The sequence below is a fragment of the Mesocricetus auratus genome, unplaced genomic scaffold (assembly GCF_017639785.1).
Source record: "Mesocricetus auratus isolate SY011 unplaced genomic scaffold, BCM_Maur_2.0 Super-Scaffold_100028, whole genome shotgun sequence".
Taxonomy (NCBI): Eukaryota; Metazoa; Chordata; class Mammalia; order Rodentia; family Cricetidae; genus Mesocricetus; species Mesocricetus auratus.
The window spans coordinates 18,935,611-18,958,464 of record NW_024429209.1 but is presented as its reverse complement, the minus strand read 5'-3'; the positions used below and the strand labels follow the sequence as shown (position 1 = coordinate 18,958,464).

The following is a 22,854-nucleotide window of genomic DNA, read 5'->3' as shown; positions in this document are numbered from 1 at the left end:
GGTCAGGCCTAGTGACTGGCTGCTTTTCTTTTCTGAACTTCAGCTTGAAGTTTGAACCCCAACATCAGCGTCTGGGTCATCTATAATTCTGTTACACTCCACGGGCCTTCATCTGTGGATTGAAGATGGATTCATTTCCCCTGGCTCAGCGCTCCTGTCTGTCCCTGAAGGAGGCCCACCTGCTCCTTATGTCTGTCTCTGCATGCGACGTCCCCACAGCCTAGAAAGCCAGGCTCTGAGCTGCTCCGAGCTCAGAAAGGCACCTCTTTGGGAAGTCATCCTTGGGGCCCCGCCCTCTAGCTCACACCTATTTCTTTGCTGTGAATCTGATTTTCAATTCAGCTCTGAGAATGTTGATTCCAGGAGAGCCAGCAGCCTAGAGCAGTCAGACCCGCATCTGGTTCCTGCAGCTTCGTGAATGAATTCATGAATGGATCATAGATGGGGTCCAAGCCTGCCTTTTCCTACACCCTAAACCAGAATGGGCTACACTGACAACAGGCACCCCAACATTTCCTAAGCCAGAATGGGCTACACTGACAACAGGCACCCCAACATTTCCTAAGCCAGAATGGGCTACACTGACAACAGGCACCCCAACATTTCGCAAATCTGTGTGTGACCTTTGGGGAAACGCAACGGAGGTGAAATTTAATCTCCCTGAGGGGCTGAAAGTCTTGCCCTGGAATTTTAAAAAATAAATTTCGGTGTTTTGGTTAAAAAAGCATGACGGAGAATAAGAGCCCAACATCTGTTCCCAACAAGATCAGTTTACTCCCATCTCCTTAAAAAACCAACTAGTCAGTAAGTAGGATGTCATGACTCACGGGAAGAGAGAGGGCAATTGAGCAAGAGAGGCAGAGAGAAAGAAAACCAGAGAAGGAGGGGAGAAAAACAGAGATGGAGACAGAGGGGGAGGAGGGGGAGAAGGAGGAAGAGGAGGAGTAGGAGGGGAAGGAATGAGTGACAGAGCTGGGAAGAGGTTAGAGAGGCAACGGAGGAGAAAGACAGGAAAGAGACAGAGAGGAGATAGAAAGAACAAAAGTAGAGAAAGAAAACCAGACACAGAGAGACAGAGACAGTCAGAGAGACACAGAGACAGAGAGAGACAGAGACACTGAGAGAGAGACAGAGACAGAGACAGAGAGGAATGAGAGACAAGAGAGAGACATGGGGATGAGGGGCAGACACAGAAAGAAACTCAAAGAGACAGACACGAGATGGAGAAAGGCGGAGAGACATGAGTAGGGAGACAATGGCGTGCTCACACCCTCTCCGTGCTCACACCCTCTCCAGGCCAGCAGCTGGCCCTGACTGAGGTCTGTGCCATGCCAGCCTGTATCAGCAGAGGTGGCATCTCCAGCCCGAGGTGCCTCACAGCAGTCAAGGCTCTGAGTCCTTGGTGTGGGATATCTGTAAGCCACTTACGGTGCCAGTCTTTGCCCGGGGATCTGTGGGATATCGTCATGCCCAGGTGAGAAGGGATTGCCCAGAGCCAAGCCCACATCTGCCCCAGCCACTGCTGGGCTCTTTCGTTATAAACAAAAGCACCACAACATGCTGTCTTCCGAGCCAGCTGCCTTCTACAGCAGGCAGACACGTGACTGAGACACTCCCCTGACCTACCCCGTAACCACGTGGGAAAGCACTCGGGACACTCAGCAGAGCAGGGCTGTGCGCCTGGCATCCCCGCAGCCATCGTTTGCTTAAGGCCTGGTCTTCCGGAAGGCTCCAGAGTCTGCCACACCCAGGTCATTCACTAGTTGGCTCACTCAGGATGTTTGGAGGATGACCTAGCACACTGTGGGACAGTTTGCTACGATCATCCTTGGTCCTTAACCAAGCCAGGGCAGGTGACCAGCTGACTCTGACATCACATTGTGCCAAGGAAGCCCAGTGCCAATGGTGCTCATGGAGGGTGCCTGGCCTGATAACCCAGCTGCTAGCAACCGGACGCTTTCGAGTCTCTTATCTGCTTTCACTCATTCGTCCGTCCATTCATTCTTTATCCACTACGATGTTTCGAGCCTCAGCTTAGCCAGGCCTTCCCCTCAGCACCGAGAAACCGCTATGGAAAATGCCAGAAGAGTATGAGGACGGACAGACAAGGTCTGCGCGCATACAGTCATTGGATGGGCAAAGCATGTGAACAGAGAAACTCTAGCAGGGCAGGCGGTGAAGAGCTTATGGGGACGACAAAGATCCCTCTGAGATGATCTTAGGGGAGGGCCACAGGAGTCCGGAGTTAGCCAGGGGCTTGGGGGTGGGGGGGTGCACAGCAAGCCATGATCCTGCAGGGGCCGGGGCTCAGTGTGTCTGACAGGTACCAGGAAAGAGGCAAGGACACCACTTCCTGTTCATCAAGGATACATGAGGTGGGGGGGGGGGGCAGTCACAAGAACAGGGCCGAGCGATTCAGAAGCAAGGAGAGACTGCGTTTCTCTTTCTGTATGTCACCGTGTCTGTGACCTGTCTTGGCCACCCAGGTCCCTGCCGATGTGGCTTTCTTCATCACGTTGACCTTTTTTTAAGGTGGACAAGTGACCCCAAGAACAGAGCAGAGAGCTCTCCTTCCTCGGGCCCTCTCAGTAGGGTGGTCACATGAACCCTCATCCAGACCGCGACCCCCGGTTCTCCAGTAACTCTCCTCTGTACCCCACACCCCCAAGCCGGCACCTGCACCCTGTCTTCTCTGTTCTGCTCCTGTTTCCCTCCTGTCCGCACTCTGCAGCCTCAGGCCTGGGGAGAGCCAAGAGACACAGTTTTCTCCTTAAAGAAAGGAACAAGGGAAGCAGAGGCAAGATTTATGTGTGCTCAGCGTCAGGCGAGTCAGCATCGGGAGTGAGTTCCAGGACAGCCAAGGCTACACAGAGAGACCTTGGAGCTGGAGATGCGGGGAGAGGGTAACAGGCAAGCAAAGGTGTGTCTCCCTCATCAGCTGTAATACAGGCACTGTTGCTTTAAGAAGCGCATGTTGGCCTTAAGGAGTCAGCCTTAGGAAGTAAGCTGTGGGCCCAGGGTGTGGCTTAGAGAGACAGAGATTGCACAGCGGATGGGAGGCCTCTTCTCCATCCCTGGAGCATAGGGGAAAATTAGCTTTAGTCAGTGTCAAAGGCATTTTTACAACCTAATTCAGACAATTAATAACATTCTTTTCTAAATTTTATTTAATTTAGTGTGTGTAATATTTATTGCAATAATCTGGAAATAAGCCAAGTGGTGGCGATGCCAGCACTTGGGAGGCAGAGGCAGGTGGATCTCTGAGTTCGAGGCCAGCCTGGTCTACAGAACAAATTCCAGGATAGCCAGGGCTACACAGAGAAACCCAGTCTTGGAAAACCAAATCATAATCATCATCATCATCATCATCACCTAGAAATAGCTATTTTAACTGTTTCAAACTATACAGGAAGCTAATTGTTGCTGGAGTTTCTTTCCGGCCTGGTCCAGCAGCCAATTAGCCCCAAAGAAACACACGAAGACTTATATTAATTTATAAGCTGTTGGCCAATAACTAGGTCTTCCTACTGACTAGCTTTGTCTTAATTATTAACCCATAACTACTAATCTATGCATTTCTACATGGCCTTATCTTACCAGAGAACACCTGACCAGGCCTGGCTTCCTGGCCTCTACATGGCAGCTCCTCCTGGTCTTCTTCTCCCCGGGCTTCTCCTCCAATGGTAGCCCCCTATACTTCTTGCCTGGCTATTGGCCAATCAGTGTTTTATCCATCAACCAATAAGAGAAACATATGTATAGGACACCCCCATCACTTAATTCTGAAATAATAAAATTTACATACAAAAAAATGTAATAGTTCCTGAGGAAACTGAAGGCTGTATATACCTAAGTGTGCACGGAGAAGGGTTTTCTGAAAGACAGTGATGTACACTGTAGAACGTTGACTCTGGGCAGCCATGCTTACTGATAACTTGACACCCGTGGGTGCTGACGTAGGAGACACATTGCACCTTCATCTGTGCAATGAATTTGTTGTTTGGGAGTTATTTTTCCTTTTATATTTTTCAGGCAAGGTTGTTTTAGGATTTTGCTGTTTGGTTGAGCAGGGTCTCACGTAGACCAGGCTAGCCTCCAGCTCACTAGATAGCAAAATATGACCTAGATGTTCTGATTCCCCTTGCCTCTGACTCTGGATTACTAGGACTCTGAAATACTGGGTTTATGGGTATATAACTCCATACAAAGCTCCAGTGTTTGCTCAGTTAGGTTTTTCGTGACAGTATTTCTCTGCGTAACAGCCCGGGCTATCCTAAAACTTGATTTGTAGATCAGGCTGGCCTTGAATTCCCAGAAATTCACCTGCCTCTGCCTCCTGAGTGCTGGGATTAAAGGTGTGTGCGACCACATCGGCTCATTTTTTTTAATGCAAAGGAAAAAAAAAAAGGCCTAAATCTCCGACCAAGCAAAGAAACATCATTGTGCTCAGATTCAGCCTCGCCCTTGTACAAGCTGTCAGTTCCCATCCATATAGCTGGCCTGACCCCAAGTTCTGTCTCTGTCCTGTCCAATCTTCCTGGCCCTGTACAAATCTTCCCTCCAGTGTCTGGACCCCATGGCCTTGCAACCCCACATCCCTGATATCCACTAACGCAGAGCCAGACCCCTGCAGCTCCTGCATGACCATGGGACAAAGTGGGAGACTGTGTATAAGTCTACAAAGCTAGCAGATTCCCACAGTTGCCTTCCAGATATGAACAAGTGCCACCCACTTGTGCCTCAGGCTCTTTACCTGTAAACCAGGGATCATAGTTGTGACTCTCATAAAGATAACAGGACGTAACTATAGGATGGTGATTTCGTACCGTAATTGCTATGAAGCTTGAAAACAAGGTATGCTAAGTGCCCAGTACAACATCTTGCTCAGTAATTGGCTGTTTTTATTCATAACGAAGAATGACTAAAAAAGCAACCTATAGGTGTGGCATGTGGGCCACACCACTTAAGTATCTCTGAGCTGCTTGTCACAGGGCCATTGGAATGGGTCCCTGCCAGGTCAGCAAACTCCAAACAAAACACCAGACTGCCAGCCTTCCACACAAGGAAAGGGCAGGAGGAAGCCACAGCCATAAGTCACAACTACCGTATGCTGGCATCTCGTTGGCTAGGAAACAAGCATATGGTCTGTACCTCCAAGGGAGCCTGGGAAATACCATCTTCAATGAAGACCCTGAGTGAGTTTAGTTCCCAGCACCCACATCAGGCAGCTCACAGCCATCTGTAACTTCCACAAGCACCCGCCCCAATGTAATATGCACATATAGACACACACATAAAGATTTAAGGGCTGGAGAGATGGCTCGGTGGGTAAGAGCGCTGACAGCTCTTCCATACCAGAGTTCAATTCCCAGGACCCACATGGCAGCTGTTTCAGTTCATGCATGTAAGCAAAACACCAATGCACATAAAAAATCATTTAAAAATTATTAAATTAATTTTTAAAATTAATCCATGAAGGGTGTGGTGGCACACACTTTAATCCTAGCACTTGGGAGGCAGAGACAGGTGGATCGACTTGAGTTCCAGGCCAGCTTGGTCTACAGAGCAAGTTCCAGGTCAGCCAGGGCTACACAGAGAAACCCTGTCTTGAAAAACCACACACACACACACACACACACAGTGTGTAAACAGTTTTAACACTCTCTGGTGTTCACATGTGAGGAAACTCACTTGCAGGAAAGGTGTGCACCTTGTCTACACAGCTGCTTCGTGGGGGAGTTTTGTTTGGGCAGAATAAGTCCCACAGACAAACTGGGTCCTACTTCCCAGAAGCTGACATCATCTCAGAAGGAAACAGTCTTCATTCGAGACTGTAACTGGAGGGGGGGGGACTTGCCAGGCACGGGCAGGAGGATGCTGTTGGGTTCCCAGCACCACAGACAGCAGTGGAACATTCATCGTGGATTTGACTTCAGAACGCAGAGATGGAGCTGGCCATGGTATTTCCTGCCTGTGACTCCACAGCAGGGGCAGGAGTTCAAGGCCAGCCTGGTCTCCAGAGCGAGCTCCAGGACAGCCAGTGTGACACAGGAAAACAGAAGAGAGAAAGAAGGGGTGGATGTGGTGGTGCCACCTACCATCCCAGGACTCCAGAGGATCATGAGTTTGTGGCCAGCTTGAGCCATTACAGGAAGACTGTCCAACAGGAAGCAGGGGGACGGAAAATTCCCGTTTTATCAGTGTGCCCTACAGTCACATGTCTGAACATGTGTGAGAAGAGGGGATGAGTACTGGTGCCATGAAGATGATGGCGCTCAGGGCGGTGGTGGCGCACGCCTTTAATCCCAGCACTCGGGAGGCAGAGGCAGGCGGATCTCTGTGAGTTCGAGGCCAGCCTGGTCTACAAAGAGAGTTCCAGGACAGCCTCCAAAGCAATACAGAGAAACCCTGCCTTGAGGGGAGGGGGGGAAGATGATGGCATTGAAGGAGGGAGACACAGAAAGGGCACAGAGAGCCTCCCAGGGAGGCACAGCAACACTGACTTCAGGTGCCTGGCTTCCAGAACCTTCAGCAAATGTTTGTTCTATCTAACCTCCCAAGTTCCCATGGGAGGCAGCCCCAACATCTTGCTCTTCACCCCAGCAGCACAGACGATCCACAGGGGGCAACCTCTGGGGGAAAAGCGGAAGATCCCCCCCCAACATACTGGGATCGAGACCCCTGTCCAAAACACCAACAGCCACTGCTACTAGTCAGTACCCCAGACAGCATTGGGGACCAGGCCCAAGGGAGGGAGGGAGAGAGGGAGAGAGGCGGGTGGAGGCCTAATTGAAGCATGAGCTCATGGGAGGGGTGTTTATTCCAGGTCACAGCCATCAGCAATTCTGAGGGGTGTCCATGCACTGAGCCAAGAGGTTTGGGGTGTCCTCAGTGAGCTCCTGCTGCCAGGGGCAAGTTCCTGGCACGCGTGTAGGTGCCAGCCTTCGGCTGTCAGGGCTTTCAAATCTCCCCCTCCCGCTTCTGACTTCCTACCACATTGTGAGCCTCGCTGAACTCCAGTCACCGACGGCCTGGCTCAGAAGCCGCCAGCACCCTGAAGCCGCCTTTTACTCAGCTGCCGTCCTGGACCTCTCCGAGCCCTGTTCCTTTCCCACCCTGAACATCCTCTGCTCCATCACTGCCCTCCCTCTACATCCTCGCCCTCCCTGCTCTCCGGCTTCTCGCCGCTTCCTGTGTCCCGATGGCTCCTTAAGCTCTTCCTTGTGCCAGCGCAGATGAGTTGCATGTCCAGCCACTGTCTTGAGTTAAAGGACACCCTGTTCCCAGAGTCACTGTCCAGCCAGAACTCAGAGGGTGACCTTGTTTGGAGAGAGCCTTCCTGGGCACAATTAAGATGAGGTCATGCTGGACCAGAACAAATGCTACATGAAATGACTGATATCCTTATATGACAAGAAGCCACACTTCGGTGAAGACAAGGGAGACACAGAGGCAGAGGGACGTCAGGTAAGCTAAAGAGCCCCGAGAACCTACAAAGCCATCAAGAACTGGAAGAGAACTGGTCAGTGGTGGCACTCACTGAGTTCTAGGCCAGCCTGGTCTACAGAGCGAGCTCCAGGACAGCCAGGGCTGCACAGAGAAACCCTGTCTTGAAGAATCCCCTTGAAATAAAAGCTGGATGAGACAAAGAAGAATCTCCCCCTAGAGCCATCAGGGGACCTGGCTGCCCCTATCTTGGGACACTGTAAAAAGCACTGGGGCAGCAGGTATGAGACAGAGCCACCTTGGATGGCCGCCACACTCCACCAAGCTTGGGAACAACCAACTCCAGCTTCATCTCCTGTCTCCTGCCCCCTGTGAGGCCCTGTCTCACTGCTGGCCCCTTGGTCCTGGCGTGTTCTCTGCCTCCATAGACTTATCATTGCCCTTCTCCGCCTGGAACTCTCTTCTTGAGAGGCATCTTGGAGGCAGATGAAGATGGAGACCTAGACCTAGTCAGAAGTATCCCCGTCTCTGTTCCCCTTGGCTTACAACCAAGGGGGCCTAGCAGAAGAACGGGGAAATGCAGAAGGGGATGGGGTCCCACAGTCGCCGATCCTTCCCTGTGGGCTATTTCTGAGTACCTAGTCCATGCCATGTACTTCAGCACAGTGCGCCTGAAAGGCCATATTTGGGCTTTTTGTATAGTCTACCTGTTTCAGCTCTGACTCTGAACATGGCCTGTTGGGTGTCTCCCATCTGGCACAGACACCACAGCCGAATTCGGTGACTTCCAGGTTCTGCATGCAGCTTTGGCTCACTTCACTTTCCCTGGTTAAAAAAAAAGGCCCTTTGTTGTCCTCAGGAAGTGTCGAGAAACAATGGGCAGTTAATTTCATTCCTTTCCTTGGCTGGACTGGGGGGGGGGGGGAGGGTGACTAGAGGGAGGGAGGAGGCTCTCTAGACTCCTACTGGGGTTGAGGAAGGACCCACCAGAGGTCCTCTGGAATGCTGGCTCCCTGAGAGCCTGAGATGACCTCAGTTCAGCCCCAGGCCTGAGGTGCCAAATGGCCTCCATCACAGCCAACTCTGCGGTTCCAAGGCGGTGTCCACTCAACTCTCTCCCACTTTATTGCTCCCCTCGGTTTGTCTGTTAACCTGCCTTTCTCTTGCCCATGAGCTCAAGGGGAACACGAGGACCCGAGCCTGTAAGGTCTCCGGCTCCTGGATACACCGAGAAACACATAACCCACCGGACTCACCACCAGGGACTCACCAGTCAGTAACCCTGGGTCCCGAGGACCCTTGTGCTGGGCTCAGGTGGCCTCTGGGGCTACAGGCACCTGGCCAAGCACTTGACAAAGACAGGACAAGAAAAACTGTTCTCTGCAGCATTTGTCATCCTAGCGTCCCCTGAAGCCAGGCTCGGCCCACTCCTGCATTCTTGCTGTTTCTCAGATCATTCTCCTTTTTTTTTCTGAGACAGGGTTTCTCTGTGGCTTTGGAGGCTTTCCTGGAACTCACTCTGTAGACCAGGCTGGCCTCAAACTCACAGAGGTCCACCTGCCTCTGCCTCCCGAGTGCTGGGACTAAAGGCTTGTGCCACCAACACCCGGCCAGATCATTCTTTTTATCCTTTGTCTTTAGATTAGCTCTGTGCAGGCCCAAGAGATGACTGAGCAAGTGAAGGCATTTGACACATAAGCCTGACAGTCGGGAGGCGAGCCCTGAAGTCCACGCAAAGTTGAAAGAGGAGAACCAGTTCTGTGAAGTTGTCCTCTGATCTGTGACGTGCACACACACACTGGGCTCAAACGCACGAACATCTCCTGCCTCTGCTTGGATTAGAGGTGTGTGCCATCATCGTACCTGGTTAAAGCCCAACTTTTAAGATTCTAAGTTAGGTTTGCAGATACATGCAGTCAAGTTGGCTCTGCCAAACATAAGAGTAAACGGATCTGTGAATGAATGAATGATGAATAAATGGCTAACTCCAGCTCAAGTCAGAAGATGCTGTCAACAGCTTCCCACAGAAACAAACAAAGCTTTAGGCACAGATAGTGGAGGGGAGGTTCTCAGAACTGTCCCCAAAGGTTCTAGATATCCACATAGGTCCCCTAATCCTGGAGTCATCTTCAGTCCTCCCAACCTGTCCTGTGAAAATCCAAGGTCCTCCCCAGGTGCCCTTTTTTGGAAAAACAAAATGTTTTTATGTGGATCTGGGGGATCTGAACACAGGCCCTCACACTTTTGAGGCCAAGAGTCTTAACCACTAAGCCATCTCCCCAGGACCTCAGGTGGCTACTCTGATTGGTTGAAACTTCTAGTCTCTTTATTAAAACAGCAATCAGTCACCAGGTGTTGGTGGTGCACGCCTTTAATCCCAGCACACAGGAGGCAGAGGCAAACAGATCTCTGAAGTTTGGGACCAGCCTGGTCTACAGAGAGAGTTCCAGGACAGCCTCCAAAGTCACAGAGAAACCCTGCCTCGAACCCCACCCTGCAAAAAAAAAAAAAAAAAAAAAAAAAGACTGAACTCCGGGCCACCTTAGTGCCTCCACGAAAGGGTCTCGTCCCTGACTTCCCCCCAGACCCAGCCATGGTGGAGCACTGTGCCTCCCAAGCCCTAACTCCTCTATTCCTGGAAGGAGTCACTTCTATCCTGCCTTGCCCAGAGGGCCTGTCTAGAAGCAGAGCTTTCCTCCTACACCCACCCAGAGACCTAATGGACCCCACTCACCCTCCGGTTCCTGCCAACTTATCACTCAAGCTACAGGTCTGCCCCCGCCTGCTGGGCTGGGTCCTCAGAAGATACCACCTTCCCCTTTGCATCTTTCAACCCGACTGCAAAATTAGAGATGTATGTGGCCACCTCAGCTCCCCAGGGGGCAGCCACCTGTCTGCCTCAGGCACCCCTCTCCTTCCCTCCCAGCTCAGGGCTTCAGGCACAGCAGATGCTCAGGGAAAGTTTGTCAAGTGAACAATGTGTCATGGGGATAAAGAATGAAAAGGCCAGCCAGGCATGGTGGTACACACCGGGTAATCCCAGCCTTCATACCTAAGGCAGGAGGATTCCAATTCAAGGCTAGCCTGGGCTTCACGGAAAGTACCCGCACAGCCTGAGCTACATACTGAGTCTCTGTCTCCAGCAGCATAAGGGCTGGAGGTGTGGCTCAGTTGGTAAAGCACTCTCCCAGCACGTGTGAGGTGCTGGGTTCCAACCTCAACTGTGGCTACTTAGAAAAATTGAAACTAAGCAGGGCTGCGACCCGGTCTCTAAAAATGACTCAACGAGAATCTCAGTCCCTTTCTCCCTTAAAGGGCCAGGGAGGAAGTGGGAGGCTGTGTGTGTGTAATCAGTAGTGTCTCTATTCTATTCAGCTGCCGCATGCCCACCATCAGCAATCTCGACAAGAGAGGGCTGGGCTGTTTTGATAAAACTTTGTTTAGGAAAACAGGTGGTGGGGACAGCAGTCGCTGCCCAACCCCTCTCTCCGTCTGGAATGGGGACCATCGGGCAGAAGGCTGTGAGGCGTCAAGGGACGATGTCTAAGTGGCTACTCCGCTGGCAGCCTTCTGAGATGGCTTCTCAGACTCGGCAGAACTTCACAACCCTAAGAGAGGCAGCAGAGGAACCCTATCCCCAGGTTCAGAATCTGGCCAGGGCACAGAACCAACTCCTGGGGCTGAGACTCCGTGCATCTACAATGGAAGTCATTGATTTAAAAAAAAAAAAAAAAAAAAAAAACAAGGGCATGTCGAAAGCTCCTTCCTTTGTGGCCCGAGCTCGCCAAGGGGATGTGGTGAGCTGGGCTCTCTCTCTGCATCCTGAGGTGGCTTAACTCTGGCAAAGAGGGGCCTTCTTGTTCTCAGAGACAACCTCCCGCTGCCCCTCGATGAGTACGCCTCACCTTTGGTGGTGACTTGGGCAGACGCTCCTAGAAGCCCGCCAGCTATTCCTCTAGACTGCTGGTGATCCAAGCCACCAAGAGCCTCCATGTGCCTGGCCTCTGGGGCTAGGGCTCCCCGAGCAAGGGCTGGCAGATCTTTTAAAGGCTTCCTTGTCAGGCTGTGCTTTACAGCTGTTTGTTTAGCTGCCTGCCACCCGAGGCCCGGTTTTGGATGAAGGGACTCTCTCATAAAGCCTGCTCTTGTTCCACAGGTGTGAGTAGTTTCCCCTGTGGGCCCTGAAGCCTCTGGCCTGAGGGAGGGAGGCTCTGAGCCCTAGTCACTTTCCTTCCTAGGTGATAACAGCTGCCCAGAGGGTACCCTCAACAATTCTGAGACAAAAAGGCCTAAGGCAGGGGTTCCCCGAGTCTAGTCTGAGAGGTTCCCTCCTGCTCAGGCCTGGGGCAGATGAGGCAGGGTTACCTGGCACACCTTTCGGCTGGGTGGGAACCTTGGCTTGGCCTTGCTGAGAATTCGGGCAAGTGCCATCACTCTCCAGAACTTCTTGTTGTCCCTACTGACTACAGACCAGGAAGCAGGCATTAGAGATGAAAGGTTCACACATTACGCTGGCATGCCCTGTTACCTGGCAAGATGCACTCAGGCAACACTCTGGCCAGCCCAGAGTTCTGTGAGAACCACGCAGGTGCAAAGGACCCCTTTAAAGGACTGACTCCTGCCCGTTAATGCTCTCTTACACTTACTCTCATCTCTCTCTCTCTCTCTCTCTCTCTCTCTCTCTCTCTCTCTCTCTCTCTCTCTGCTCTGCATGGGTTGGTTACCTCTCACCCCCCTTTCCCTCCGCATCCACCAATAAACTCCACGTGGGATCATTGAGTCACGGTCTGTGTCTCGTTACTGGATAAACCTAAACATTTTAACAAGAGACACTTCAGGAAGAACGTGGGAAGGACAGTCAAGAAGCCCGGCTTGGCTCTTCTCAGCAGCTTCGTGGCCTCGATTCTCTCTAGGTAACAGCTTTATCCTCACAAATGGCCATCACCGAGGCCAGGGACACAGCCACTGGGACCAATTCACAGACTGTGGCAGCCTGTCCGGAGCCAAGGGAACCCTGGGGAAGAGCTCCAATTAGCTTAGCGTGGGTCACCTGATCACAGCTGGACTTGAAGAATGGCTGGTCCCCAGGCCAGCAGTGCCACTGGTTCAGGTTCAGACCTGTACACATCGCCCTGAGGACACCTCAGAGTGCTGTATTGGATGCTGACCCAGACTGGGGACATGCTCCGGGAGCCCAGGAGAGCAGCAGAGCACGGCAGCAGCCTGCTAGATGGCACTGCCCTCCAACTAGCAGAGGCTTCAGGGTGACAAGGAATCTGGGCCCACCCTGAGGAGTTAACGGTTCTGAAGACTCCATGTGTACAATTCCAGCACACAGGAGGCAGAGGCAGGGGGATCTCAGTGAGTTCGAGGCTAGTCTGGTCTACAGAGCGAGTTCCAGGACAGCCAGGGTTGTTAAACAGAGAAACTCTGTCGCAGGAAAAAAACAAAACAAAACAACAACAACAAAAAAACCCTGCTCTACTGGAGCACTCTGGAGAAAGATGGACAAGGTTGGATATGAAGTCAAGAATACAGCTGGGCATTGGTGGTGCACGCCTTTAGTTCCAGCACTCAGAGGCAGAGGCAGGCGGATCTCTGTGAGTTCAAAGTCAGCCTAGTCTGGAGAGAATTCCAGGACAGCCAGGACAGTCTTGGGGGAAACAAAGAAGAAAAGAAGAAGAAGAGGAGTCAACCACAGCTATGTCCTAGGTTGTGAAAGGAAGCCCAAAAATTCGCTGGTTTCCCAGTGTGAACTCCGGTAAAACTGTGCCTTGGTTTGTCATTGGGACCTCTTGGGGGAGTTAAATGTTGCTGTGCGTTTCCTCCAGGGAAGGAATTCTAGCAGTGGAAGGGTGTCTCCAGAGGGCATTAACTGAGAAAAGACTGGGCGGCCCCAACCCACGGCTGGGACCCTGGACCGAATCAAATGGACAAAGGGAGAGAGAGCCTCGTGCCAGCACCCATGCTTCCTGATCTGCCAAGTGTGAACAGGCAGCCTCACACCCTCCTGCTACCGCAGCTGAGAGCCACCCAGCCACCCGGCCTTCCCCCTGCAGGATGGACCATACCCTTCACCTCAGGACTTTTAAATCCTTCCTCCCTGACGTCTCTTCTGGCCTGGCTTTTGGTCTAACGACCGGAGTAGGAACTAAGGCACTACAATGGTTAGCAGTGCGCCTGGTAAGTGAGGATAGCTTTGGAGCTTGACTTCCATCACTCATGAATGAATGAGTGCTGCTCCTTGTTCTAAGGGACATCGCTTGGCACGGAGACACTGATGGATAGGACCTCGAAGTTATGATGGGGTAGCCAGACAATTTTTTTAATTGCTTTTTTTGTATGGAAGTGTTTTGTTTTTCTTTTCTTTTTTTCTTGGCTCTTCTCAGTTAATTGCAAGAATGAGTTACCACTGCTGGGCGGTGATGGCGCACACCTTTAATCCCAGCATTTGGGAGGCAGAGGCTGGTGGATCTCTGAGTTCGAGGCCAGTCTGGTCTACAGAGCAAGTTCCAGGACAACCAGAGCTGTTACACAGAGGAACCCTGGATGTAAAGATAAGAAAATGAGTTACACTAAGTTAAAAGTGGACCCAAATAATTATACTATACAAGCTGCAAGGTTTTTAAACCTTTTGCTAAGGACAGAATGGAAATCCTACTCATTGTAAGGACATGTTCACTTAAGCTTCAGACAGTACTTAAAACCCCAGAGCCTTGAGCAGAATGTCCTCAGCCAGCCGGTCTCCATCAGGAACTGGCCATTTGTTCTTGTATTGGTTACTGTTGCAATTTAAAAGTAGCTCTCGAGAGAAAGATGCCATGATACAGAGTTCAAGCAGAGGGTTTTTGTTGTTTTGTTTTATTAGGGGAAGGGAAAGACCAGCTTCCAGAGACAGGAGCAGCAGGGGAGGAAAGAGGGGGAGAGAGAGCAGAACAGAGAGAGGGAGAAAAAGAAAGAGAGAGGGATGGGGGTGAGCAGAGCCCTTTTAAAAGGGAACATAGTGAATATGCACAGGTGGTGCTCTTAGTGACTGCAGCTGAGGACATATCCTCTCAGAACCCCAGGACATGCCAGTGCAGATGCCTGAATACTAAGAGTTACCCTGTAGCCAAATCACTTCTCTATATTCTGGATGCTCAACTGCAGGCACATTTCTTCCTAAATGCTTTCACCACTACTTTCTTTTTTGTTTTTCAAGACAGGGTTTCTCTGTGTAATTCTGGCTGTCTTGGAACTCACGAAGTAGGCCAGGCTGGCCTCAAACACAGAGATCTGCCTCTCTCTGCCTCCTACTCAGGAGGGATCAAGGGCGTGAGCCACCACTGCCCGGCCACTACTTTCTTCTTATCATCTGTGATTCCTTGCATGGCATAAAGGTGTCTGCCCATTCCTGTGAATTCCTCTATGGGGAGAGTCCTCAGTGCCGGCAGAAGGCAGGCTGTCACATTCAAAGGGGTTGGAAGAGTAGAGGCTCTACTAGACTCCTTTTCCTTGATGGAAACTGCCTGCACAAGGTCACTGCAGCAGAAGGAGGAGGGGCTTGGAGGAATCAAAGAGGCTGCAGGGGGAGGCAGCTGAGTCCTGGGAGGCGGCTCACTGACTGCGGTGGAGGGGTGGGCATCTATATCACTTACATAGTCCTGCGTATGAATGTTTTGCCGGCACGCCTGTCTATGCACCACGTATGTGCAGGATCCCCTGGAACGGGAGTTAAAGATGGTTCTGAGATGCCATGTGGGTCCTGGGAGTTGAACCTGGGTCTCCTGCAGCTGTGTTCTCTCCAGCCCTGACAGCTGACTTTAAACAAACCGAGGTACAGTCTACATAGTGTGGAGCGGAATGGATGCTATCAAGAAAAGAAGAGGGCAGGGCTATAACGCAGTGGTAGGGTGCTTACCTAGCACCCACGAAGCCCTGAGTCCGGTCTCCAGCGTGGCATAAACCAGCTGTGTGACACTCACCTATGGTTCCAGCACTGAGGTGGAGGCAGGAGGATCAGAAATTCACTTGAGTACAAATCCAGCTTAACACAACACATCACACACAGACACACACACACAACCAGACTTGTATGAACAAATTGATCTGATAACCTAGGTGGATAGTAAGTGGTTAACACAGGTGGGTAGCACTTACAGGGTGGATACCCTGGCCTGAGTCATGCATGTCTCAAGCAGGATGGAGCAGGGTGGCACAGAGTTCCTTTGGTTGCTCAGAATGTCTGGCGATTTAAAATTTGAGAATCGTCCAGCAGGGTGTGGTGGTGCGGTGGGGAGGCTGAGACAGGAGGATGGGCAGACTGAAGCCAGCCTGAGACCCTGTCAGAGGAAAAGGCAGAGGGGAAGACAGAGACATAATTTTAAAAATGTTTTCACGTGTTTCCCTTTTAATCTTTCCAACCGCACTTTGCCACTGGGAACTCAGACTGAGGAACTGAAGCTGCTGTTTCCCAGTGTACTGGACATGACAAGGCAGCTTTCATTGGCCCTGCACATTCTGTGGGCTCCAGGATCGGCTCTCAAGTGCACCTGGAGCCCGGGTCAGCTATCCTATGACTGGCGACCAAGCAGAGGCACTTAGGATGCAAGAGACCATCCGAGGGAAGCTCCTGCTGGCTGACTGTGAGAGCTGAAAAGAGACAGTGAGTGGCCTTCCAGCCCTCATCTGCAGGGAAGCCTTTGCTCTCCGGGACCGCTCAGCCCTTCCTGTGGCAGGGTCAGGTCGCTGAGTGCAAAGCCAAGCCTTGCTACTCAGCTAACTTGTTTGTTTGCATGGCAAACAATGGCCCCCTTTCCAAAGCGGCCATTCACCAGGGTCTGCTCCCTCCAGCCCGGCACGTGGCTCTGCCCAGTCTGGCAGCCTGTGACGAGAGGCCACAGATGGCGTTGCCAGCCCGGCCGGCCTGAGTGCACACGGCCCCTGCTTGAGCAGCCTCCTGGCAACTCTGCCAGCCCTGCACCTCCAGGCCAAGGGCTGCAGAAGGCCTGGGCCACAGCTGCACCCAAGCAAGACCATCTCTTCATCTGGGTGGGAGGGACCCTGGGGCATTCGGTGGGTGCACTGGCTGGGGATGTGTGCCTGAGTCTCGCAATTGTGGAGGAGCGTGCACGTGCGGAGCACACACATGCAGAGGTCAATACTCTCACAGCCAGGGCTCCACCTCCCCTCGGCCCCCCTCCTGCTCAGCGACTTGCAGCCGGGCCCTCACTATGTCTTCCTTGACAAAAACCCTCCTCACGACCCCACCACTGGCTTTCCCAGCCCGCCAGCAGGAAGGGGAGCCAGCCGAGGAGAAGGAAGCATGGGTCCTTTAGATGATAAAGAGATTAAGGGTAGAGAGCTAAACTGAACCATTGGCCAGCCTGCTGGAACCAACTCTGTCTCCTGACTCCTGGGCAGGTGATCTGGGTGCTGAGCCGTGCTAACGTGGATTCTTACTCAGACAGCCAATGGCATTCAAACACCCTGCCCCCCACCCCAACAGCCTCACTCCATTGTACAAGGGAAATTCAGAGAGCCCAGCGTGTGTGCTCAGTCAAACGGCTGCGGTTGCAGCTGGCTATGATTTCAGATCTGGCCCCAAAGACTGAGGATTACGAGCTCAAAGCCAGCCTAGGCAATTTAGCGAGCGCCTATGCTAAAAGGACTGGAGGTATAGGTCAGAGGTGCTTTTGCCTGGCATGTGGAAGGCTCTGGGTTCAAATCCCCAACATCACAGGGATGTGGGGGGGGGAGATAGGAGACATTACTGAGTTACCTGTAACATGAAAAATAAAAGACCTAGAGACTGATATTCAAGCTCAAGATCAGAAAAGCAGGGCAGCCTACTCTACCTCAGCTCAGACCAAAGGGGCAATCCTCAGACTGCTCCTCAGAGTCACTCAGACTGCTATGCTCTCCTCAACACGGCTAGAGACTAACTCTCAGACTGAATGCCTCTCTACATTTTTTTTTTTTTTTGGTTTTTCGAGACAGGGTTTCTCTGTAGCTTTGGAGGCTGTCCTGGAACTCACTTTGTAGACCAGGCTGGCCTCGAACTCACAGAGATCCACCTGCCTCTGCCTCCCGAGTGCTGGGATTAAAGGCGTGCGCCACCAACGCCCGGCCACCTCTCTACATTTTATACCTCTCAAACCTGGGATTAGGGCTGGAGGGATGGCTCAGCGGCTAAGAGCACTGGCTGCTCTTCCAGAGGCCCCAGGTTCAATTCCCAGCACCTACATGGCAGCTCACAACTGTCTATAACTCTGCCTCCATGGCATCTGAGATCCTCCCACAGAAATGCACGAATGCAAAATACCAATGCACATAAAATAAAAATAAATAAGTCACTGAAAAAAGTTTTTTAAAAAACCCTGGGATTAAAGCCCTGAGTTCTGATTCACTCTCTGGTAGCCCAGGGTGGTCTTGAACTCAGAGAGATCCACCTGGCTCTCTCCTGAGTCCTGGGATTAAAGGTATGTGCCACCGCTGCTCACCTTCTATAGCTTTCTGAATCCTCAGGCAAGCTTTAATAAATCATGAGTAATGTATCACCACAGCTACCCAGTTACCCAGTTGCTGCTGCAAGGCTGGCAGCTTCCAGGCAGCCTCTGCCTCTAAGCCACCATCTGGTGGAGGATGAAGCTGAGCTCCTGATCTTCCTGCTTCCACGTTCCAGGTGCTAGGGTCACAGGTGGGGGACCACCATACCTGGTTTATACAGTGAGTGGGTAGACCTCGGGCCTTCACGCATGCTAGGCAAGCACTCTACCGCCTACCTGGTCGTACTTTCTGGTCAGCCTGTGAATTATCAGCACTATCAATCAGAAATCATAAGTCTAGAGTACTACAGCAGAGAGAAGAAAAGACCCTGATGGTGGTGGGGGAGGGGCGGCAGGCGGGGGATGTTCCCTGTGGCAAGTAGTCTGAATAAAGGTTACTGTCTCCTGATTCAGGAACCCGGCACGCTCAACCCACTTAAAGCTTCTATACTTGGGCGGAGATGCAGGGCAGCCGGGAGTTAGCTGGCTCCTGGAAGCCCGAGAGCATCAGTGAGGAGAACACACTGCGCCTAGGCTCCTGGCATCCGCGCTGAAATCACAGCCAGCTGGCGTTCTATCCCTGGCTGCAGAGAAGGCAGCTGGCCCCAGGCCAGCTGGGACTGGGCCTTTGGACAGACCCTCGGCTGGGCAGGAGTAGCTGCAGATGTCACTGTCACTTGGCAGCCACCCTAGGTCAATTGCTGCCCAGGAGGCCTGGCCCTCCAGGCTGCCTAGGGTCAACAACAGGTACCATGTCACTACAGTTAGGAGGCTGGCTTTGGTTATGTTCTAAGTTTGGGTTTTCTATTTGCTTTGAGACAGGGTCTCACTATGCAACCCAGACTGACCTTGTATTGGAAGTCATCCTCTGCCTCAGTCTTCCCAAGCACTGGGATTACAGGGGTGCCTCATCAAGCATAACTTATTAGCAAAGGAAGCAATGATATGCATATATACATACATATATATATGCTGGATTAGTATGCTACCATAAAAATGAACACATCTGTAAGCATTATCTGTAAGGATTCAGGCATCATGCTGGCCTGCCTCTGTCAGCTGCAGAATGCACTCAGGCCTGCCCTGATCAGCTCAGGGCTCCACGGTTGCATAGTCTGCACGCAGGTGCAAAGGACCCCTTTAAAAGAAAGACCCCGCCCACTTGTGCTCTCTTTCCCTCTCTCTTTCCTGCTGTTCCCCCGGGACAGACAGGACTTTTCCCATCTCCCTCTCCTCTTCCGTCCTCTCTCTCTGTCTCTTTTCTATGTCCTTCCTCCTCCCTCCTATGTCTAATAAAGCTTCTCACTTAGGCTCTGTCTGCCTGGCGTGTTTGTCCCTCCGCCTCGGTCACCCTCGCCTGCCTTGGAATCTACCAAGGTCCCCTCAAGCTTTATCGTAACGCTGTTACTTTAGGGAAAGGGAAAATATGGCACAGTGAACTATGAAAAGCAGTTTCCAGGTGCGTGTGGTGCTCATACTTGTAATCCCAGACCTGGGAAGGTGGAGGCAGGATAATCACCCTAAACCATGCAGCAGTAATGGTTAGGAGGACAGGCTCGTCTTCCAGAGGACCAGAGCTCCCAGCGCCCACATAGGTCTCTTCCTGCCTCAGGAGACGGAACACCTCTAGCATTTGCAGGGCATCTGCGCTCTCTGTCTCTCTCTTTCACACACACACACACACACACACACACACACACAATTTTAAAATAATAAAAAACAAATCTCTAAAAATTACACCATTCTGGGGTTTCTTTGTTTGTTTTTTTGTTTTTTGTTTGTTTGTTTTGTTTTGTTTACAGAGAAACCCTGTCTCGAATTGTTTTGGAACTCGCTTGGTAGACCAGGCTTGGTCTCGAACTCACAGAGATCCACCTGCCTCTGCCTCCCAAGTGCTGGGATTAAAGGCGTGCCACGTGCGCCACCACCGCCTGGCCTGGGGTTTCTTTTCTTTTTTTTTTTCCGGTTTTTCGAGACAGGGTTTCCTCTGTATTGTTTGGAGGCTGTCCTGGAACTAGCTCTGTAGACCAGGCTGGCCTCAAACTCACAGAGATCCGCCTGCCTCTGCCTCCTGAGTGCTGGGATTAAAGGTGTGCGCCACCACCGACGGACACACACTGTAAATTTTTAAATTTTCCTTACTATCTGACATGATTATCTTTTCACATGTGGCCCTCCAGATTGGACCAAGGGCCACCAAGAGTTGGTCATTTTTAATCCATTAATAATTGGGCCAAGCTGGGTGGCTGTAGCCTGCGCCTTTAATCCCAGCGCTTGGATAGAGGTAGGCAGACCTCTGTGAGTTTGAGGCCACCCTGATCCACAGAATGAGTTCCAGGACAGCCAGAGCTACACAGAGAAACTGTCTGGGCTACGGGGGCAAAAAACAACCCCCCCAAAGAAAAACAGACTGTACCAACCTGGTGCCAGGAGGAGACTCTGTCCTGTGGGACTGGTGGAGTACCTTCTGGGTTCAACCTCTCTGGGGGCTGCTTGAGAAGAGGGGCGATGGCACCCTGTAGGCCAGAAGTTGTAACTGATGGCCCCTGACCGCCTTTAGTCTCTGGTCCGAGGAACTCACAGCTTGGGTCTGACGGGCCCCAGAGTGTTGGGGGTGGTGCAGCTGGGGCTGCCAGGAGGGATGCGCCCCGAGACTGCTTTGGGAATTGGCAAGCGGGAGCCCTAACCCTTTAACCTTCAGCCTACTGCATAATAATGGCTCAGTAAACTCCCTGTTGTCATTTTAATTCTTTCAAATGACTATTTACAAAACAAAAAAGGAATTTACCATCCCCCACACTTTTCCTGCAGTCCCACTATAGCCCCTGACCTCCCCTAGTGTAGACAGTCAGTAAAATTCGAATGCCGCCCCCACCCCACCCCACCCCACCTCACCCCACCCCACCCCACGCCACGCCCATAGACTCTCCCCTCCCCGACTTCCTCAAGAGTCAGGCTTCTCTTCTGTTCCTGGCAAAGACAGCCCCCGTGACACCTCTCTTCCCGGGCAGCATCTCAAGGAACCAATCCCAAGCCTTGACCAGCCCTAAGGACCGCCCTAAAGGTGTGGCCCAGCACAGACTCCTGGAGTCCGGGGAGAGGCTCAGGGTTGAGTCCTGCTTTCTTGGTCAAAGCCATTGCAGCCCTAGCCTGGTTCTCACCCGTCTTCCGGGATCCTCATCTGCTGGCTATCTTCTGAGTCACGAGCAGCCGACTGTGAGCTCTGCCTTCCAGATGCTCCTGACATTACTCTGTCGCTGTCGTCCTCATCGTCCACGCCCCCCCACGTCCCCAGCTCCCACAGAGGGTCAGCTACAGCCTGTCCTGCCTCAGCGCTCGTGGGCTCTCTGACCCCTAACAACAGCTCTCCTTTCACCCCAGAAAGTGATTGTGTGTGTGTGTGTGTGTGTTTGACATCACAAAGATCAGAGATCCTCCTCTTGCCTCAGCCTCTCAAGTGCTGGGATTACGGTGTGTGCCACCATACCCGGTTCATACGAGGCGATTTTTTTTAATCTTGAAAATGGGGCGAACAGAAGTGTCTCAGTAGGTAAAGTATTGACCACGAAAATCCGTTGACCTTCGTTTGATCTCCATAACCCGTGTAAATGAAAGAGCGGGGCGTGGTGGCGGCACACGCCTTTAATCCCAGCAGAGGCAGGCGGATCTCTGTGAGTTCAAGGCCAGTCCGGTCTACAGAGCGAGTTCCGGGACAGCCAAGGCAACCGTTACATGAGATGGGGAAGGGGAGAACCGAATCCACGTATCGTCTGACTTCCACATCAGGCCACGGCATTGATGCACTTCCACACACACACTCACTATGTAAATACACTTTAAAGCATAACCATGAAAATGCACCCATTTCTCTCCTCACTCACAATTGCCCAGTGGCTTCCTGTGGTCCCTTCAAAGGTTGACTTAACAGGGCCTGGCTGTCTATAGTCCTAACCCTCAGGCCTCATCCTCCACCTGGTCACCTCTGGTCCTTCTGCCAGGAACGCCCCGTGAACAACTGTGCACAGCTGGGTTCTCTCCCCTTGTCTTAGGTGTCATTCCCAGAGGGAACTCAGCTTCCGTAGGAGCTCCAGGCTGCAGCCCTGTTCTTGGTAGGGTCTACCAGGCTGAACTACAACTCAGGGGTCAGCCTGGAAACATGGGGCGTCTCCTGTGAGCAACCTGGCTCCTCATGACAAAAGATGGGGACAGAGGACACCTCCTACAACAAGCCACTATGTAAAATGGGCAGAAGCCACCAGCAAAACATGGGAGCAGGCCAGGACACGTGTGTGATCGCTGGTGATAGGGTAGGACACTCTCCAGTCAGGGAGAGGGAAGACCGAGAGCCAACTTGGGAGGAGCTGTCCACGCCACATGCTACCTGTGCCATGACACACAGTCACCATGTGAACTTAGCGCTTTCTGAGTGGGGAACTAGTCTCTATTAGAGTCTACGGCATCTACAGCCCGTGCTTGCCTGATGTTCAGGACACGGCGAATATCTGCAGAACCAATGACGAGCAAGGCAGTATTGATGTGTCCTTTTCCTTGAACATCAAGCCTCGCTGCAATTGGGGCTTTATCAAAGCAATGATGGTGTTCTTACATGCAGCCTCCTTCACTGGTCAGGTAACAGGTGGGAGAGCAGGGGCAGCTCACACCGTAGGAAGTGGACCTGGGACAAATAAATACCCTGGCAGATCCCCTAGCCAATTTATCTGAGTTACCATCACCCGGACACTTTACAGTGGACAGAGCAAACCAGCAGAGCCTTATTGGGCAGATGGGGAAACTGAGGCCCCTCCCAAGCTGCCGTAATTGTCTCTCTTCTCTAAAAGTATAGGTGTAGAGCACTGCCCCTCCCTCATGGTGCTGTGCCAAA

The 22,854-nt window shown here is 52.0% G+C and overlaps 1 long non-coding RNA gene across 2 annotated transcripts; it reads right to left on the bottom strand.

The window, feature by feature from the left end:
• Window positions 1-1,141: 1,141 nt before the first annotated feature.
• On the bottom strand, window positions 1,142-21,309 carry LOC121134551. 2 transcript variants are annotated; one of them, XR_005871640.1, is made up of 5 exons: window positions 21,134-21,309; window positions 20,393-20,488; window positions 15,084-15,295; window positions 8,154-8,271; window positions 1,142-3,074 (listed from the first exon to the last, which is right to left on the bottom strand). It is a non-coding gene; the product is annotated as an uncharacterized LOC121134551 (long non-coding RNA). The 2 variants fall into 2 exon arrangements; XR_005871641.1 differs by lacking the exons at window positions 1,142-3,074; window positions 8,154-8,271 and adding an exon at window positions 13,955-13,991.
• Between the last annotated feature and the right edge of the window lie 1,545 nt (window positions 21,310-22,854).